At 37.9% G+C, this 21837-nt stretch overlaps 2 gene segments (V, D, J or C); one reads left to right on the forward strand and one right to left on the reverse strand.

Moving 5' to 3' along the window:
- LOC311071458 (Ig kappa chain V-III region MOPC 63-like) overlaps positions 1 to 21837 on the forward strand; it is a 178588-nt gene that overhangs the window by 40655 nt on the left and 116096 nt on the right.
- LOC311071461 (Ig kappa chain V-III region MOPC 63-like) overlaps positions 3833 to 21837 on the reverse strand; it is a 38227-nt gene continuing 20222 nt past the window's right edge. Inside the window, exons 3-4 of the V gene segment in view lie at positions 5491 to 5542; positions 3833 to 4335 (exon numbers count right to left, since the gene is read on the reverse strand).

The following is a 21837-nucleotide window of genomic DNA, read 5'->3' on the forward strand; positions in this document are numbered from 1 at the left end:
CCTTTCACACACTTTATTCATTTATTATGATGCAAGTAAACATGTAACATAATATTATACAGACCCTTTCCAAAAAAATTGAATATCATGGAAAAGTTTATTTATTTCCATAATTCCATTCAAAACGTTAAACTTCCATAGATTATAGATTCAGGGCCCACAACTTAAACAATTTCAAGTATTTAGTTTTTTATTTGTACATAATTTGGGCTTCCAGCTCATAAAACCAACGAAAACAGGATTTCAAAAAATTAGAATATTACATGAAATCACACAGTAATTACACAGTGGTCATTGAACCAGGTTTTGGTTATTTTGGCAGTGTGGGCCAGTGCAAATCCTGCTGGAAAATGAAGGAAGCATCACCATAAAGCTTGTCTGCTGAAGGAAGCATGAAGTTCTCTGGAAATGTCCTGGTAGACGGCTGATGACTGATTTTATGAACTACATGCACAATTGAGTTTTGGTTATTAACCAATTAGTCTGTAAAATGTAGGTGTTTGAAAACCGCCAAACCAATTTTTACCAGCACAATCAAACTCAAAACTGCCCAAATCTGGCAGCACTGGCTTCATGTCATCACTGTTTCCAAATGTCACTGGTTCGTCACTAGGGGGCGATGATCTCTGTGAACCCATGAACCACTGTCTATTTCATTTTACCTGATCTCAGATCAGTTTTTTAAATATTAATATTTATTGACACATTTTTATAATAAAAAATGAGTTGTACTTAAAAGTGTCTAATTGGTCTGATGGGTTAAAAATAACCCAACTTGGGTTGTTTTATAACCCAACCGCTGGATCAATATTGCACCAGACCAGCAGTAGTTAATTTGACCCAGCAAGATGGGTTGGTTATTTTTAACCCAACAGATGAGTTAAATATTCTACCCAAATGCTGGGTCAAATTAAATACAATTCTGGGTTGATTCAACTACATATTTGTTATATAGTGTACCCAAATGCTGGGTAAAATTAACCCATATGCCAGAGTAATTCTAACACATTACAGTACAATTTAAGAAAATAAATTGCAATAGAATACCCATAGCTATACAACTGTTAAACTACAAACCTAGAACAGAATACATGCTAGATTTATGCATATATTATGCAATAAACACTTAAACAATACAAAAACAAAACAACATAATGGAATCTTTGAAAAAATGTATTATATTGCATTAATTAATATCAACAATATAGTGGAACTGGTGCAGTTAATTTCACTCAAGTAGGAAAACATTCAGAGCAAAACAACAATTACGAATGAACTGGCTGAACATTCAACAGGCCAACAGTCAACAGGTCTAGTCTAATAGTGAACAAATTCATGAAATTCAAATTCCTATTAAAAAGCTGCTATTAAGAGCCATTAGCTCTATTAAATACTCAGAAATAAATACAGTGTGTGGAAAACTGAAGAATTGAGCCTCTCATGTCTACACTGATCTTACAAGTCCTCTAAATGTTTGAGGAACTTCAGCCTAGGGCCAGCTCTTGGGATCAACTGGTCTAAAAGAAGAAAACGTCTCAGGTTACTATTGTAAGACGCTGTACTACTGTACTACTGTACTATTGAGACGCTGCATTGATACTCGACCCTTTGGGGAATGCCTTCGGCATGACGCGTCTGAAGTCTGTAATGGAACTACTCCAATCTTGATTGGTGCTGTGTCTTTCGTCACTCGTGACGTTGCATGTGACGGTGATCCGGAAGCTATAAAAGGACACTGGCACATAGCCGCGTCAGCTTTCTGTCTTCAGCAAGCATTCTGTGTGACTGTATTGTCTTATTTGGTGTTGTTTGTCTATCTCAATATATATGGCGAATATAGAGAAACGACTCAGACGGTGTGCGTCCCCTTGCCCAAGCTATTTGAGCGAGGATGACACACACTCGTTGTGTGTTGTTTGTCTGGGAGTGGAGCATGCACGGGCAGTGCTCGAGGGCGCTGTCTATGCAAACTGTTTTCAGTTACCTATGAAAAAGCTCCGCTCCCGTTTGAGTCTGTTCGATCAATTAGATCAGGCTCGCGTTCCCAGTGCATCAGGTCCCGCGTCTGTCGAGGCATCGCTCCGCTTGTATGCATGGGATTCGCACGTGGGGCTGGCATATAATACTGAGACGGTTGCGACCCTTTCTCAGTGTTTATTAACCAGCTCCACTGGTCTTGCGCTGCGGCTTCTTCCGACCGTGTTAAAGACCCGGCCTTTGATTTATCTGGCTCCGAGGAGTTAGATATTCTCAACACCGAATCACGTGGATATGGAGATTCGCCACCCCATATTCCCGTTATTGAGGAGTTGCTGGAGGTTGTAACCAGGGCAGTGGTTAAATTAAATGTTGAATGGCCATAAATGGCTAACGTTAGCTACGTTGTTAGCCAAACCAACCAACTAGCCGTGACAATATAAAGATACTACTTTAATAGGTAACGCAACACAGATAGTGTGAATTAGACATGTAGTGTACACAAACCTTTTATTATTTATTTGCCTCGCTGGATGACCAGTCAGGTTCTCTGCTGTGACGAGCGCTCGGTGTGTGGACTCTGCTGATAAACAACCCACGTGCTGGGTCAACCGATGTATGTTGGGTTGGTGGATTTTGACTCAACGCATGAGTTGAACAAAATAACCCAAATTCCATATAAATAACCCATAAAAACATTTAACCCAGCGGTTGGGTAGATGAAATAACCCAGCTGTTTTTAGTGTGCAAGCTCTCCATAAAACAAAACAAAAACAAGCCCTAATTTAATAAACTAACACATATTATAAACACATTTCATATTCACTGGTATTAGATGATTTGGTAATTGCATTGAATAGATTAGACTTTAAATTAAAACATTTGCATTTGGTGTGTAAAAGGTGTTTTTATGCTGAGTTTCCGCTGTTCTGACCAGCGTGTGGCGTTTCCAGAGCTTCAATACAGTGAATCATTATGCAAATCAATCGGTTCAATGGTTTCTAAAAGCTTTGTTTCTCCATCACTAGAGCAACATGATTCTGGTTCACTCTTGAGTTGATAACAGCAGGCCAGAGAGCAAACTTTGCCTGGCCCACCTCCACTTCTGGCTGGGTCCCCGGCCCAAAACTGGCCCAACACACTGAACATGGACACACAGAGCTTCCTCTGGCCCAGATGTGGCCCACACCCTGTAAAGCGACTCTTATTGACTGATATGGCCCAGGTCTGGCCCAGGCACTGTAAGACAGATCTGGCTGAGAGTCGGCTGGGCAGAAACTGGCAGTGAAACACAAACTCAACCAAGAGTTTTTATTATACAATTAACAAATACACTTTAATATAAACATGTATGAACAATGAACAAATACACTATGATATTAACATTTATTAACAACACACTGATTCTTCATTTGTGATCATGTATTAGTTATGATTTTCATAACATTTTCAAATATATTTACACCATTGTCTATAAATGTAATGATTATGTAACAATTAGTGTCAGAACGGCTGATTCTTGATTTTTTTTTATTTTTTATATTTTTATGATATTTTTATATAATAAACTTTTTAATCTCCTATAAATGAAATGATCAGTTTGTCTGCGCTGCTTCACTAAAGCAGAAGTGAAAGTGTTCCAGTCCAGATCATGTAACCAATCAGAGAGTGAGACTGAAAGCCCATTTGCATTGTCAGGGTGGAGTGATTGTGATCCTCTCAGAATAGAGCAGCTCTGTCTCCAGAGACCATGTTCAAACCCCAAGAGCTTTATTTGACATTTACTGCTACATCAACCTTCTGAAAAGCACCTGCATCTTCATCTGTTAGTTGAATGATGTTGTCAGACACAAAGTGAACTTGTTGAGAAGCTTTATTGAATGTTGCAGCAAACACAGCAGATTGAAAGATCACACACACACACACACACACACACTCTTTCAGTATTGAGTTGTAAATCACTACAGCTGCAGCACTAGACTCATGTGAATCCTGCCTGACACAGGACACTCAGATACGGCTCATCTTCAGGAGAGAAACATCAGCACTCAGAGCTCTTGTGGAACGAGACCTCATGAGGAGCTCCATCATGTGTTACTCTGCAGACGTACAGCTCTCCCGCTTCCCAGCGTGCTTTGCTGAGGGTCAGGACGCTACTGCGGCTGTAGCGGCCGTCCTGCTGGCTCTCTGCGCTGGTCAGAACCCCCTCGGTGACCTCTGACCCGTCCAGTGTCCAGCTCACCAGCGCCCCCTGTGGAGAGTAAGAGCTGAGCAGGCAGAGCAGTGCGGCTGAGTCTCCAGAGATCTGCAGAGAAGAGGGCGGCAGCAGAGACACTGAGGGCTTCACTGTGGGACCAGCTGCAGGAGACAAACACAACACATTCACACACACACACACACACACACACACACACACACACACACACATTTATTCAAACACTTTATTTAAAGCTTTCATACATATTGCATTATAAAAGTATTTTAATGCATTAATTGTGCATTTCTAAATACATTAAAATGCATGTATGATCTCATCAATAAGTGTAACAGCAGTTATAACACATATTATCTATTATCAGGCCGATCTGACTGCTTTAATTCCAGCAATTATTCACTCTGAACATAAATATCTTAAATTTTGAGATATTCACCTGAACTGAAAATGTAACTCAATTTCAAACTGAGTTAAAACACAATTGAATCACACAGAATGAACAAAACACTGAATTATAAGCACAACATGAGCAAAAGAGATTCAGTATCATTGACTGAACTACAGAAAGGAGCAACATTTACATTCTGATGTCAAATCTCTTTTTCCATGTATGATTTCTACAATAAAAGATGAACTAAATATGAACTCAGTGTAGAAATAAATGAAGGAAAAACAAACCTGTAATAAACTGAATAAACTCATAGTGAGACACAGTGTGGAAATATGTTTAGAATCTTATTTCATTTTATACATATATATTTTGAAAGGAATAATGTTATTCTTATAATAATATCATTGTTTTAGATTAAATAATTATACAAAAATATCAGTAACACTTTAATTTAAGCCTTTATGCATATTACATTATAAAAAGTATTTTTAATGCATTAATTATATATTGTTTTACACATTATGATGCATGTATGATCTCATCAATAATTGTAACCAAGGTTTTAACACATTATAATATTATCTATTCATTGTTACACCTCCAAAAAATTATAATACACTAAAACTCATGACAAACAACCAATTCTAGATGTAACAAGGAATTTGTAAATATTATAAAACATTTTAACTTTGGTTACAGTTATTTATGAAAACATATATGACATTATAACATACGCTATTGATACCTTTATAATGCATTATACATAAAGGCTTCAAGTAAAGTTTTGCCACAATATCTAATAATCATTATTATTAATAAATGTTGTTCTTGTTTCAACTGTAAAACACTTTCTGAAATTAAAATTGTATTTTTTTAAATTAAATAATATGTAATTAAATATACTTACATTTGATCACCAGTTTAGTTCCTCCACCGAAAGTCCACCACAGTGATACAATCTAATGAAACGCTCGTACAAAAACCTCTATTCCACTCGAGTGAACACACACTCCAGCAGAGAGAGAGAAACAACACTTCAACACACTGATATTAGAAGATCCTCAGCTCTTCTCAACACTCACTCATTCAGATTTGACTAAATGCTTTCTGATATAACACTGTTTAAAGAAATATATTTGATGAGCTGTGACCTCTGAGGTGACCTTTGACCTCTTTGATCATGGATGATGTTGTGGAGTTTCTCATAATGATGCTTCTGTTCTTCATATGCAGATCAATCATCATGATTCACAGAAAAACCTGCAGCTTCAGACTTCAATCTTCAGTGAAAATCTCTTCAAATAATGAGTTTATTGAATATTAGAGCCAAAGTCAATAGAAAGTGTCAACAATGAAAATATAAAAGGTATTTTGCATGTTCTACACAGTCAAGCATGTTTTCATATTCAAGGTCTGTTCTAAAAGTATCTGGACTGGTTATGAATCTCCACACAAGATCATGAAACGCGAACAAGCTCTAATATGTCTCCATCTTTAACAGCCTGTTTCTTCTCCATTTGATGATTTCAGACACACATGAGGCTTCATGATAGATGGAGTGACACCATGAACTCTGATTAGAGATTCACAATCAGTCCTGATAGTTTCTGAACAGACTCATGATTCATGATCTTACTTTAGTGATGGCGGTTCATCTAGTGGAAGTGTAGCAGTGATGATGGTCACATGACTGAATATGGACACAGAGATGGACGTTCATCTGCACATCCTCAGTGTCTCAGGAGTCACAATAAAAATACAAAATAAAGTCATGATTCTGTAACTCTAGTGTATATTAGTTTGTTATCAGCACAAGCTGTTGTAAATCCTGCCCACTTCTTTGCATTGTCAGCACATGCTTCAGTGCTCTGAGAGTGTTTATAGTGCTGTGAGTTTAACACTTCATGACTGAGAGCAGAACACACTCTTCATCATCACACAAGACTAAACTACAGCAATGAACACAATCAACATCTTCATCTGGACCATTGCACTGTTTATTCAAGGTTTGTGTAATACAGTTTTTATAATGATTATTAATTCTCCTAAAATGTGAAATATACATATATATACATATACTGTATATCATCATATATAATTTTCATTTTTGTTTGTGTTTTCTCTCAGAGTGTAGAGGACATCAATACCAGCAGTTCAACCAGGAGAAGAAGTCAGAATAAACTGTAAAACCAGCAGTAATGTGGCCTGCTGTTGTGGAGGGACTGGATGTATTGCCTGGTATCTACAAAAACCCAGAGAAGCTCCTAAACTCCTGATTTATGGAGGGAATCAACTCCAGTCAGGAACTCCATCTAGATTCAGTGGCAGTGGATCTGGCAGTGATTTTACTCTGACCATCAGTGGAGTCCAGACTGAAGATACAGGAGATTATTACTGTCAGAGTTTACACTGTCCTAGTAACTGTGATGTGTTCACACAGTGATAAAGAGTCGTACAAAAACCTCTGTCAGTCAGACGTCACAGTGACTGCACTGATACAGCTGAGAGAAACTGCAGCTGCTGATGGAGGATCACAAACTACACAATATCAAACCTTTCACAGACTTTATTCATTTATTATGATGCAAGTAAACATGTAATATAATAATATAATATAATATCTCTTACTAAACTGGACTAAAATGTGGAGAAATGTGAGTGTTGCTTGTCCCTGTAAAACTTGCCACTACAATATTACCTATACAACTTAATCGAGTTTATTCAAAGTAACTGAGTTTAGTTGGATTAACAGTGTTGTTCATCATTATGCACACTGTATATAATGAATCATATAAAGTCAGATGTCAGTGAGTATAAAACACTGAGAGTCCACAGTCTGAGCACAAGCGCTACTCTTCAGCACAAACCACAACATTCAATAACAGAAACAACTCGAAATGTCCAACAGAACTGAACATTAGACATTAACATAAACTGCCAACATCTTTCCCCGTGTGCTCTACGATCTACTTCAGGCTTATGATGCTAAACGCAGCCCTGGGCCGTGGACCTGGAGTTCCCAGCATGCTTTGCAAGGGACTGCATTAGGAGAGTCAATTAAGGTATTAAGTGTTCATTTATGTGTTTTACACTGTATCACTGAAGGGCCTGTTTCTGTTTTCACACAATTTCTCTGTGTCGGTCTTAAAAAAATAATTAAAATCCTACGCTGACTTTTTTGACAGATGCGTTACACCAGCATAGAGACCCCAGCGCCGACAATTAAAGGACAAGTTCGGTATTTTACACTTAAAGCCCTGTTTACAGATCGTTTCTGATGAAATAGAACGGTTAAGATTAAATTTTGTACAAAAAAATGCTGCTGTCCCGAGAATTTTAGGTTTCTTTCACTTCCCCCCCCCCACCAGTAGACTGGTTGTATAGGTGCACTGGGACAATCCTTCCTAAAACGCATTAAACTTTCGTTTACAAAGACGTGAAACTCACCGAGTGGTCAGGGGTGTTCATGGATATGCTCGCACAAAAATCGCTGCAAAAGATCAGGACAATTTCATCTCACGGAATGATGATAATATCAGAAACTCTCAGTAACGGTGTTCATTTCGAGTCGGACAATAATGCCTACAGAGTCAGAGTGCTGTATAGAGATGAAACAGGTATAGTTTAGTTTAATTACGGTTATAACGTATTTGTCATCTGCTTGTATGTATCCACTATTAATAGCCTACAAGTCTGCTGTTTCGGACCAGGTCCGTATGATGATCAAACATATACTGATGAGTTTAATAAAGTTTATTGTACATCACACAAAAGATGAAGCGTCAGTTTTACTCCAGAAAATCACCGTAAGAGCTGAGTAAACACAGTAACGTTATAAGAAGTGTGTACATAAACGAATTTCGATAGTATTTTCTTTGAAAACAAAATAATTCCACACAGGTGCAAAATAATTCCACCTCTGCCTCAGATTTCGGGAGTAAATAGAGAGAGCTATGTGGATTAATACATCTAACCACACAACACCTACAACGCTTGGGAGACATTCTCGTTAGTGCAGCGATGTGTACAACTCGCTGTGAACTCGATCAGGGCGGGGCTATGTTAAAACGGCAGTGTCTGTCAACACTCGTGGGCGGGGCCTGTGCTTAGTGACGTCACTAAAACAGCATTCTGAAAACAGGTCGTTGGGAGACACTGCTGATGATTTATGGGGATTAATAAAAAAGGAGTGAGTGGATTTTTATCACTATTGGGTGGTTGTGTACACACACTGCCAACACACATTTATGTCCAAACAGCATGCAAAAGTGAATTTTGCATAATAGGTCCCCTTTAAATGTAAATGAAAAATTTATGCAAAAAATTCTAATAAAAGCTACCCTAAAAAAAAAGTTTAAGGTAAGATTAAAAAATGCTAAGAGATTTGTGACAAGTGCTGAATATACAGAGATTCAATAGGCCTACTATTCAATATTCAGTAAAATACTATAGCCTACGTGTAGTGCATACAGAATACAATATGTTCACATTACTCAGTTGCAATTACTAGACTTTTTATGTAATTGCAAGCATTGTTTACTGTATACAATATTATTATTTTCTGTAACTTTCTGGATGCTGTTTTCTCCATGTTTTGATGTAGTGACTAACGACAGATCTGTAATGTTTATAATATTGATGTGTGTATGATCTGAAATTATTGTTTGATTTTGAGGACAGATAAAATGTTTTTGAGTTGAATTGTTTGATTTTGACAGAAGAGTCAGATGTTCTCTGAATGTAGTTTGGAGATTTGGTTTTGTGTTTAAGGTTTGGAGAAAGTGGGTGATGGTTCCAAGAAATGTGTTTTAGCAATTCAAAAAAACTGTAATATAGATTAAAAACATGCATAAAAAATGTATACATATTATCAAACAAATAACAAACTAATAAAAAGTGGATCAAATCTAATCAAGCATGATCTTTTATTTCAATAACTAAGAGATCTCAACACTGACTCAATCTTAAAGGGTTAGTTCACCCAAAAATGAAAATTCTGTCAGTACCCATATGAAAAAAACCTGCATGCTTCATATACAGCAACCATATATCTTCCTTACTTAAATCAGCCAGAATTACCTTCTGTGTTTCATGTAAGGCCCATACATGTCCTATACAAAATCAGACCGATTATGGCCACTTTCATACTAAATAGCACACATACAACGTAGGGGATTTTTGCGCTATATATGAATACTGTAAAAAGTCTTATATGAGTTTTACATGACAAAAGTATGCATGTGTATGGTATTAGTAGAAAATAACTGATATTCATATATAAATCATTTAAAGTTCTTATATTGAATCATATGCTAGTCAAATTAAAGTCATATAAAATTTATACACATTTTGTGTCATTTGTTTATGTGTTTCATACAGATTTCATGTTTTGATGACCAACATCTGATTCACTTATATGCAGTTGGCAAAATTTTTAATTGTACAGTGCAGAAGCCGGTTCGAGGATTACTGTCAGAGTATCACTGACCTTTATGAGGACTGTTCATTTTCCTACAGGATTTGAAAGAGCAGTTGAAAAGCAATGACATTGTAAGACTGTGTATTTACATTAATTGTGAACTGTCTAGGCCTGTTGTTTGTGAACAAATCATAACATATTATTGCAAATAAACAAAGTTGAGTCAAATATGTTTCTAGAACAGTGATTAAAATGTTGAAAATTGGCTGGAATATGTTGTTGCTGTATGTGACATGAACTCTGGTGGTGATGCACTCTAAAAACTTTAATATGATTTACTTAATTTTTTTGGTGAAACATTTTTACACTGGGGGTGTAAAACATTTGACATTTAAAAACAAATATTTATGAGTAATATTAACTGTGTTTATATGCGAGTAATATAATTTTTTTTATTTCCTCTAAACCTTTGTAAAAATATTCCATACAACCACCGGTATAACTACATGACATTGGCCTTTATTGTCGATGCGTAGCCTACAGCAATAGAGCATATTTTATACTATTTTTAACACGTATACAATATTGCCTACATTTAAACTCATGTAACAAACATTTTCGAAGTAAAAATGAAACATTTAGGCCTAAACATTCAAGTAATTCAAGTGTAATCAACCGGTCTGTTATCCAATATCCACCGGATCAGCGCTGGTTCCCGTGCCGGAGACGGACTCGCCTCTGCGGGGGAACCTCTAACTTTACAACGCCATCCTGCGTCACTCACAGCCGAATATGCTGCGACGCGACTGACACCATCACCTGCCAATAAACAAACAGTGCACAGTTCTGAGGACATTTTATCATCCAAATTAGTTATATTCATTATCTTTAGGAATTACTCTCCATCATGTTGTTCCAACCCCGTAAGACTTTCGTTCATCTTCGGAACACAAAGTAAGATATTTTTGATGAAATCTGAGAGCTGTCTCACTCCTCCATAGGCTTCTGAGGGAACAAAACTTGCCAGACCATAAAGTTAATAAAGAAAATGTTTAAAACATTCCAAGTGACTACAGTGGCTCAACCATAAGTTTATCAAGCGATGAGAATACTTTGAAAAACAAACAAAAATAACGACTTTATTCAACTATTCATTTTCTTTAGTGTGTTTCTCTGAGTGAGTTCAAGAGACGCATGCGCGAGAACTGAGAAGATGACATCCTTCTTCTACTTCTTCTTGTTACTGGCCACTCACTCCTTAGGAGTATTACCGCCCCCTACTGTACAAGATGACGTCCTGACATAGCCGGAAGCGCAACACTGTCTGTTTACAAGCAGAGGAAGACTGTACGCTACTCAATAGCGAGACTGCTTGTACGCTACTCAATAGTGCTATATGTAAGCTATTGAATTCGACACTGATTGAGCTTTAGATGTAGTGTTTACAACGGTTCTAAAGTGTGCATTTCCTGCATGTCCGAATCGTGAGAAACCAACGAGAAAGCGTAAAAGTGCCTTACCAATGCCACAAAGCGAACGGATTACCTTTCACACTTTCCCATCAGATTTGTTCTTTGTAATTTGTCAAACACAAATGTAATCAATACTTTTCATTTAGTATGAACAAACAAATGCTGAAAGTGAGAACCTGTCTGAAGATCTTAGTCTTGATGTCAGCATGCTTTCCCTGAATCCTCCAACAGAAAAGGAGGACCTAAGTTTTGTTCCTCTAAGTTCGACCTCAACATCAACTCCAACTACAGAGGAAGATGAAGACAATAGTAGATACAAAGATGGAAAATGGATTGTCATTGTGTCCAGTTTGATGGAGCTGTTTAGCAGATGCCATCATTGTGGAGCATCAGTCCTTGAAACCAAAAACACAACTTGTGGCAGCCTCATACGTGTTCAATGGGAATGTTCCAATGGTCATCAAGGTAAATAGGACTTGTGTGATGAAATTCGAGGAATGCCAGATAACAACCTTCTTGTGGCAGCGAGTACACTGTTCCCTGGGGCAACATATGCGGACATTGATGATTGGGCTACATTGCTCAACCTCCAACTACCAAAGAAAAAAAACCCTTCTACGCTCTCCAGTCCTCCTATCTAATCCCTGTTGTAGATGTTATGTACAAAGAACAACAGGAGGAAATGTTGGAAGGCTTGCGGACGCAAAACATGCTGCAAAAAGGTGTGCATTTGTCAGGGGATGTATATATATATATATATATATATATATATTAGGGCTGGGAATCGATTAAAAAAAAATTAACTAATTAATTGCACAATTTGCTGTAATTAATTGCAATTAATTGCATGTCCCCCAAGCTTGTAATCATCAATATTTAAACTTATAATCACCTAATTAAATTAAACAACACAGGAAAAAAAGGAACAGAAAATAGCCCTATATTAAAATAATATTAAACATCAATATATCAATATATTATTATTTTTCAATAATCAATCAACATAACCAATTTAACAGATTTTTTTTTTTTTTTACTAATTATCAAAATAAAATAGTCCTACAAAGCTATTATTACCAAAGCATGTGATCAGACCAGATAATTTTACCATTGTTGCCCAGCATGGCTATACCAGCTCAGCAAACAGAAGTCTACTACTGAGAAATGCCACGTTATTTGAGCGGACTTTGCTTTTCCAGTGCCTGATCAGTATATGATTGGAGCGTTTGGGCCGTTAACGACAGAGCAGAACGCGCAGGGCAAACACGCGGAACATTGAGCAGAGAGCGCAGCAGCGTGCCGCCGTCACACACACACACACACTGAACGGAGAGCGCAACGCACATACGGAGCGGAAAAGACCCGCTCATGAAAACTGGGCGAGAATGAAACCTGATCGCCGAACAGAGAGGCGGGACGGCATATTTTCGGGCTTTTCAATAGCAGCCGCAACAGGAAATCATTAAAACGAGGCAAAAAATAAGTGCTGCGTTAATTGCGTTTTTTTTTTTTTACGCGTTAAACATCTCAAATTAATCGCAAAGATTAACGTGTTAATTCCCCCAGCCCTAATATATATATATATATATATATATATATATATATATATATATATATATATATATATATAATGATTATAAGCTAATAAGTCTAATGCAGGAATAACAATTGATGATATAATTATATAAATTAAAAATAAATGAATAAAAGTTACAGAAGCAGCAAGCTCTGTTGGCATGGAGCCCCTAGGCTTTAAGAGAGGTCTAAACTCTCTTTTGGAAATGGGAATTGACATTGAAGTGATGACTACGGACAGATCCCCATCTATAAGAAAGATTATGAGGGTTGACTATCCACAAATTCATCACGAGTTTGACATCTGGCATGTAGTGAAGGGTATGTACATCTTGCCTTACTAATTCATATTTTTGTTTACATGTATTGATTTTTTTTTTTTTTTATAATCTCTACAGCAAAAAAGCTGCTCTACATAAACTACAGTATGACAATAACATGAAATATAATGGATGGCAACAAAGATGTGCCCACGATGACCTCACTCCTGACCAGCAAAGAAGGAAACGATGGCTACGAAAGGAGTCTCCAGCCTTTCACACACTATCATCTCTTGCTTTACATCCAAATCTCTTGAAGGACATGAGGCAAATGGCCTTCTTCAAGCACACAGGCAAGTTACTGCTAAACAAATATGTATTCAATTTCACATGGAAAGGGAAACACTATAAAATGTATCCATTTTTTGTCACAGGCAATCTTGAGGTTTACCATTCAGTTCTTCTGAAATACTGTAGAAAGAACCTGCATTTTCTCTACTCCTCGATGACAGCTCGTACTCAACTTGCTGTCATGGATCACAATGAAAATGTAAACCGTTGTAAAAAAAAATAATTATGTGGATGTCGAAGGTCTCAAAAATGAAGTTTATTACAGCATAGCAGTGGCAAGGTACACGAAGTTCACGTTCACCAGCGTCAGAATGAACCCAGATCATCCAAATCTTAAACCTTTTATCCTGTCCTTAATGTAACTGAAGTTGCTCTTGTTGCAACAGCTGTGGTCTGTATCTTAATGAAGTTGAGACACCCCATTGTCTGAGAAGGTTCTCTGTGTCCCACACCCAGTCCCATTCTACAATTGACTACCATTTGTTCAGGATGTGATCAACCCAAATGGTGAAGAAACAATATAACTCGACTTTCTTTCATCTCTATGATAATTAAGGCATTTTGGGGATGAGCTCATTCTAAAATATATTTTGGAGTGGAATCTGGGTCGAGGCAGACTACAATTAATACACCGTCAACAGGCCACAACCACCTCAGGTAAGTAGTCAGCTTCCCAAAAGTGGGATGTTGTATACACACACACACACACACACACACACACAAATCTCCTCACTCACAAACACAAAACCGCAGCTACAGTGTTTGTGTCACAGTCACCAGCTGATTGCCCAGGTTGACCACCAGAGGGCTCTCCTTCTCTGACCTTTGCCACTCAGCTATAAACTTCAGTTCCCATAGTCCTTTGCCCAGACTCATCACTAATAATTGCATTCATCTGTGTGTCATTACATTGTTTGTCTCACCCTATTTATACCATGTTCTCTCTGCCATTTCTCATCGAGGTTTTGTAATTGTCACATGGCATTCCTGAGCACTCGCCCTTGTCTTTTGTTTTTCTGTGGATTGTTTGCAAGTGCTTTTGACCCTTTTCCTGGCATGACTATGATTCTGGATTTTCCATTAATGCTGCGCTTGGATCTCACTTAGTCTCAGAGCTATCCGTGACAGTTTGACAAACGTAATAAAAACGTAACGTTAGTAACATGCTCAAGTCGTGCTTGCGATAGTGGTTGATCGGCTACTTCTTGCAGAGGACTCGAACTGAAACGGTTAAACTGACGCCATCGTTACTGTTTAATGTAATGGAATTTAGTTTCTGATGTGCGCTGTCGATCACAACAGACTGAGCCATCTGACCAATAAGAGCAGAGTAGATCTCAGAAAAGGGGTTTAGAGAGACCGAATCATGTATGAGAAGAGAGATAAAACTGCAATGAAAATTACAGTGTTTTTTGACCTTGGATGCATGTAAACATAACCTCCAAAACCAATTTAGGAATCTTTAAAATAGCATAATAGGGGCACTCTAAAATTACTATTTTGGTTCTTCTTCTTCTGAGACTGTAATTTTCCAAGAGAATCTCCTCCTAGAGCCTTCAACCTACAACCACCAAACTCAGAATTTCTCAGCAAACTCAGCAAAAACCTTTAGGCTGTAATTCCCTGTAGCAGACTTCTGACTTCCATTCATTTATAAAATATACATTCCATTAGCATAACACACTAATGGTTTATTCTCTGTTCTTTGTCAGTCTTTCTTTCAGAGCCATCAAGAGGTACAACAAGGTCCTGGACTATTTGAAAGGTGGGACAACAAAAACCCAGGCACACTTCAAATGTGGCGTGCAGAAAGAGCATTGCTGATACTGCTGCAATCGCGGAGCTCCACGCTTGTGACACAGAGGCCTACACAAATTTGCGATGCACCTTCCAAAGAGGACAGAAGCTGTGTGATTTTGCAGAGCGGTGCAGAGAATTATGCAGACAGGAGCCACTGCAAAGCACCATTGAAAACAAAAAGAAAGTTGGCTTGCTTATAGACTTTTGTGAGAGACAAAAACAAGCTGTTTATGCATGTGTGTGTGTGTGTGTGTGTGTTTCTTTGTATGATAAATACCATTCCATGCATGTTCAAGCCCAGTGGCTATACACACTGCCACTTTAGCTGTTTCTAAAAATGTAGATGAAATGACCTTTTTTGGTTTGGTTGGTCTTACTTTGTTTAATCAATTATGAGATTGTTTCACCATCTAGTACTGACAAGTCTGAGATGGTGGGGTGGATTTTTGGGTCAAATTTGGAATTGATAGCCAGAAAACCAAAAAAGGCTAGGATAAACAGCGTTGAGGTACTGGAGTTGGGAATTGATCCGCCTCTGGAGCCAGCATCCTGAATTTCTGAAACAGAAAACGAGACAGGGAGTCAGTGATATGGTTTTCTGACCCAGGGACGTGTTTAGCGATTATGATGAATTGATTGCAAGCTGAAATCCAGGTGAGACGCCTTAGGAGTGGCATCAGAGCAGGTGAATGGGAACATCGTTGTCGCAATGCACTAAAATGCTACTAGCGGCCTATTCCTTTCCCCACAGAAAAGCTGCTACTACGAGAGGGTAAAGCTCGAATAGAGCTGAGGATTGAGATATGTCCTGGAGCTGCGATGGCCACAGAGACGCGAACCAACGACCTTGATAAAATCCCCCGAAACCGATTGAGGGGGCGGCATCTGTGAACAGTTGGATATCGGTGGGGGACGAAATTAGGTGTGTTATAGAAAAAGGATAGGCCGTTCCACTGGTTTAGAAATGTTAACCATAGCCTGAGTTCGTCGCGACATGCTTGAGTTATGGAAATGAGGTCCTCTAGCGAGTGGACGGAGGACGCGAGTGAGAGGAGATGCGATATGAAGGGACGGCCCTGCAGAATGATGTTTAAATGGCCGAGCAGGGATAGGAGTTCACGTTTTGAACAATTTTATTTTTTAAGGAGAGTAGATGAGCCGAGAATTATTCGGTCGATTTTCTCTTTGGGCAGGGATGCTTGGAATTTGACTGAATCCAAATTAATTCCTAGGAACTCGATGGATGTTGCAGGGCCCATGGTTTTTCCTGTTCGATGGGAATTCTGAGCTCAGAAAAAAACATTTTGGACTGTGAGGATATGTGAGGCTGGGATGGCATTGGGAGGCGAGATTATTAAAAAATCGTCTAGCAAGTGAATGAGGTGGGGAATGGCGTAGTTGTTCGACAAAATCCAGCAAACGGCTTCTGATAGCTTGTCGAATATTTTAGGGCTGCTTTTGCATCCGAAAGTTAAACGCACTGCGAAATAATATTTCCCGAGCCAGCGAACTCCGAATAGGTGCCATGAATCTGGATGGATAGGCATTATTTTGAAAGCAGATGTAATGTCAATTTTGGCAAGCCAAGCGCCCCGACCCTTTGATCATGTCGATTGGCTGATCTATATCGTGGTATTTAAGCGAAAGTTCGTTGAGAGGGATCAAGCTGTTTATGCTTGGGAACAGGGAATTGTGCAGGGCTGACAGGTCGATTATTAGGCGTTTTTTACCCGATAATTTTCTTGTAGCCACTCCAGTGGAGAACTGAATTATGTGTGTTACACACAAGTGTTCAACTAACCCCTCTGTCTGTTACAATTAACCCCGCATATGGGGTAAGCTGAACATTTGCACTTCTGCCACTTTCAGTGCAACTGTATGAAAAAGGAAGGTCCTAGAAAAAACTTTAAGTGTTCATTTGTAGTAGAGATGTGTGTGTTGCTTGTGTAAAAAAAAAGAAAGAAAAAAAAGAAGAAGATGAATCTAACTTAATAATTTTTTAATAATTGGGCCAAAACCAAAATGTGTTAGGTTGTGCCCCATTTATAAAGCGCTTTCACATCAGCAGCAGCTGAACAAAGTGCTGTACATAAGGGCAACAAAACAACAACCAAGACATAAATAACAGTCGCAATATCATAAAAATAATTAGGGGTTAAAAATCTAACCCAATAAAACTATATCAAAATAAGACAGTTAAGAGCAAATACTAGCAGATAGGATCAAGTCTCAGTTTGGGTTGAAGGCCAAAGTGTAGAAGTGAGTTTTAAGAAGAGTTTTAAAAATCGGTAATGAGGAAGCCTGACGAATGGTTAAAGGTAAGGCATTCCATAACTTAGGAGCACAAACAGAAAATAAGGAAAAGTACTGGGTAATATAAGGTAACTACATGGGTTCAGGGTTAGTACCTAGTTATTACCCAGTTATTTCAATTACTATAATAAGTACATAGTAAGAACATGGGGAACAGGACTGTAAAATAAAAAGCTACTGACTATCGAACATTGTTTAGTGTGGAATGATAAAACAAAGTTCAATTATCTTAAGATGTTGAATTTCAGAGGAACTATCCTACAGCAAACAATGAACCAGACTATTTAAATGTTGAGCAAGGAATCTCATTGGCTGCAGGATCATCAGAAGCCAATCAGCTTGTGCCATGAGGTAATGATGTCATTGCTTACAGACTGCATGTAAAGCACTGATCATCTTGATCTAGATCTAAACCTAGTGTTTAGTTCAGGTTTGAATAATGATTTATGATTGTATTTTCAAACACTAATAACACTATATCATTACAATCAACATCACTCTTGTGTTTATGAAGAGAATGAGTCAGTGTTTCAATATGATCATCATGTTTTAGGTGTAATATATGATCCTGTCAATCAAACTGAACAGACTGCATTCAGTCACTTCTGCTGTCTGGACGTGATGCTTTCCATTTGAGACACAGAAACTTTTACATTCTTGATTTGTGATCATGTTTTTATATGATTTATGATGCCATTTTAATATATAAGTTAATTATCTCATAAAAAAATGTAATGATCAGTTTGTCTGCGCTGCTTCACTAAAGCAGAAGTGAAAGTGTTCCAGTCCAGATCATGTAACCAATCAAAGAGTGAGACTGAAAACCCCATTTGCATTGTCAGGGTGGAGTGATTGTGATCCTCTCAGAATAGAGCAGCTCTGTCTCCAGAGACCATGTTCAAACCCCAAGAGCTTTATTTGACATTTACTGCTACATCAACCTTCTGAAAAGCACCTGCATCTTCATCTGTTAGTTGAATGATGTTGTCAGACACAAAGTGAACTTGTTGAGAAGCTTTATTGAATGTTGCAGCAAACACAGCAGATTGAAAGATCACACACACACACACACACACACACACACACTCAGTTTCAGTATTGAGTTGTAAATCACTCCAGCTGCAGCACTAGACTCATGTGAATCCTGCCTGACACAGGACACTCAGATACGGCTCATCTTCAGGAGAGAAACATCAGCACTCAGAGCTCTTGTGGAACGAGACCTCATGAGGAGCTCCATCATGTGTTACTCTGCAGACGTACAGCTCTCCCTCTTCCCAGCGTGCTTTGCTGAGGGTCAGGACGCTACTGCGGCTGTAGCGGCCGTCCTGCTGGCTCTCTGCGCTGGTCAGAACCCCCTCGGTGACCTCTGACCCGTCCAGTGTCCAGCTCACCAGCGCCCCCTGTGGAGAGTAAGAGCTGAGCAGGCAGAGCAGTGCGGCTGAGTCTCCAGAGATCTGCAGAGAAGAGGGCGGCAGCAGAGACACTGAGGGCTTCACTGTGGGACCAGCTGCAGGAGACAAACACAACACATTCACACACACACACTTAACACTACAACGTAACACTTCATTTAAAGCTTTCATACATATTGCATTATAAAAGTATTTTTAATGCATTAATTATGCACTGCTATAAACATTAAAATGCATGTATGATCTCATCAATAAGTGTAACAGCAGTTATAACACATATTATCTATTATCAGGCCGATCTGACTGCTTTAATTCCAGCAATTATTCACTCTGAACATTAATATCTTACATTTTGAGATATTCACCTGAACTGAAAATGTAACTCAATTTCAAACAGAGTTAAAACACAATTGAATCATACAGAATGAACAAAACACTGAATTATAAGCACAACATGAGCAAAAGAGATTCAGTATCATTGACTGAACTACAGAAAGCAGCAACATTTACATTCTGATGACAAATCTCTTTTTTCCATGTATGATTTCTACAATAAAAGATGAACTAAATATGAACTCAGTGTAGAAATAAATGAAGGAGAAATAAACCTGTAATAAACTGAATAAACTCATAGAGAGACACAGTGTGGAAATATGTTTTGAATTCCTTTTTTGTTGAAAGGAATAATGTTATTCTTATAATAATATCATTGTTTTAGACTGAATTAGTATACAACAATATCAGTAACACTTTATTAAAAGCCTTCATACATATTGCATTATAAAAGTCTATGAATGTATGATCTAATGAATACATTGTAAAATTATCTATTCATTGTTACACCTTTAGAAATTATAATACATTAAAACTCATGACAAACAACCAATTCTAGATGTAATAAGTAAAGTGCAAATATTATAAAACATTTTAACTTTGGTTATAGTTATTTACTAAAAGATAAAAGGCATTATGATTTACATTTGTGATACCTTTATAATGCATTAAACATAAAGGCTTCAAGTAAAGTTTGGCACAATATCTAATAATCATTATTATTAATAAATGTTTTTTTTTTTTTCAACTTTAAAACACTTTCTGAAATATAAATTGTATTTTTTTATTAGGTGATTAAATAGACAGACTTACCGGTCACCAGTTTAGTTCCTCCACCGAAAGTCCACCACAGTGATACAATCTAATGAAACGCTCGTACAAAAACCTCTATTCCACTCGAGTGAACACACACTCCAGCAGAGAGAGAGAAACAACACTTCAACACACTGATATTAGAAGATCCTCAGCTCTTCTCAACACTCACTCATTCAGATTTGACTAAATGCTTTCTGATATAACACTGTTTAAAGAAATATATTTGATGAGCTGTGACCTCTGAGGTGACCTTTGACCTCTTTGATCATGGATGATGTTGTGGAGTTTCTCATAATGATGCTTCTGTTCTTCATATGCAGATCAATCATCATGATTCACAGAAAAACCTGCAGCTTCAGACTTCAATCTTCAGTGAAAATCTCTTCAAATAATGAGTTTATTGAATATTAGAGCCAAAGTCAATAGAAAGTGTCAACAATGAAAATATAAAAGGTATTTTGCATGTTCTCCACAGTCAAGCATGTTTTCATTTTCAAGGTCTGTTCTAAAAGTATCTGGACTGGTTATGAATCTCCACACAAGATCATGAAACGTGAACAAGCTCTAATATGTCTCCATCTTTAACAGCCTGTTTCTTCTCCATTTGATGATTTCAGACACACATGAGGCTTCATGATAGATGGAGTGACACCATGAACTCTGATTAGAGATTCACAATCAGTCCTGATAGTTTCTGAACAGACTCATGATTCATGATCTTACTTTAGTGATGGCGCTTCATCTAGTGGAAGTGTAGCAGTGATGATGGTCACATGACTGAATATGGACACAGAGATGGACGTTCATCTGCACATCCTCAGTGTCTCAGGAGTCACAATAAAAATACAAAATAAAGTCATGATTCTGTAACTCTAGTGTATATTAGTTTGTTCTCAGCACAAGCTGTTGTAAATCCTGCCCACTTCTTTGCATTGTCAGCACATGCTTCAGTGCTCTGAGAGTGTTTATAGTGCTGTGAGTTTAACACTTCATGACTGAGAGCAGAACAGAACACAATCTTCATCATCACACAAGACTAAACTACAGCAATGAACACAATCAACATCTTCATCTGGACAATTGCACTGTTTATTCAAGGTCTGTGTAATACAGCTTTTATAATGATTATATATATATCATACACTGTATATCATCATATCTATAATTTTAGTTTTTGTTTTTGTTTGTGTTTTCTTTCAGAGTGTAGAGGACAGATCACTGTAACTCAGAGTCCATCAATAACAGCAGTTCAACCAGGAGAAGAAGTCAGAATAAACTGTAAAACCAGCAGTGATGTGTATGTGTGGGGTGGTGGTGTTTATCATGAGTTAGCCTGGTACTCACAGAAACCTGGAGAAGCTCCTAAACTCCTCATATATGAAGCAACAACCCGTAATACTGGAACTCCATCTAGATTCAGTGGCAGTGGATCTGGCAGTGATTTTACTCTGACCATCAGTGGAGTCCAGACTGAAGATACAGGAGATTATTACTGTCAGA

The sequence above is a fragment of the Abramis brama genome, assembly GCF_963993115.1.
Source record: "Abramis brama genome assembly, chromosome: 20".
Lineage (NCBI taxonomy): Eukaryota > Metazoa > Chordata > Actinopteri > Cypriniformes > Leuciscidae > Abramis > Abramis brama.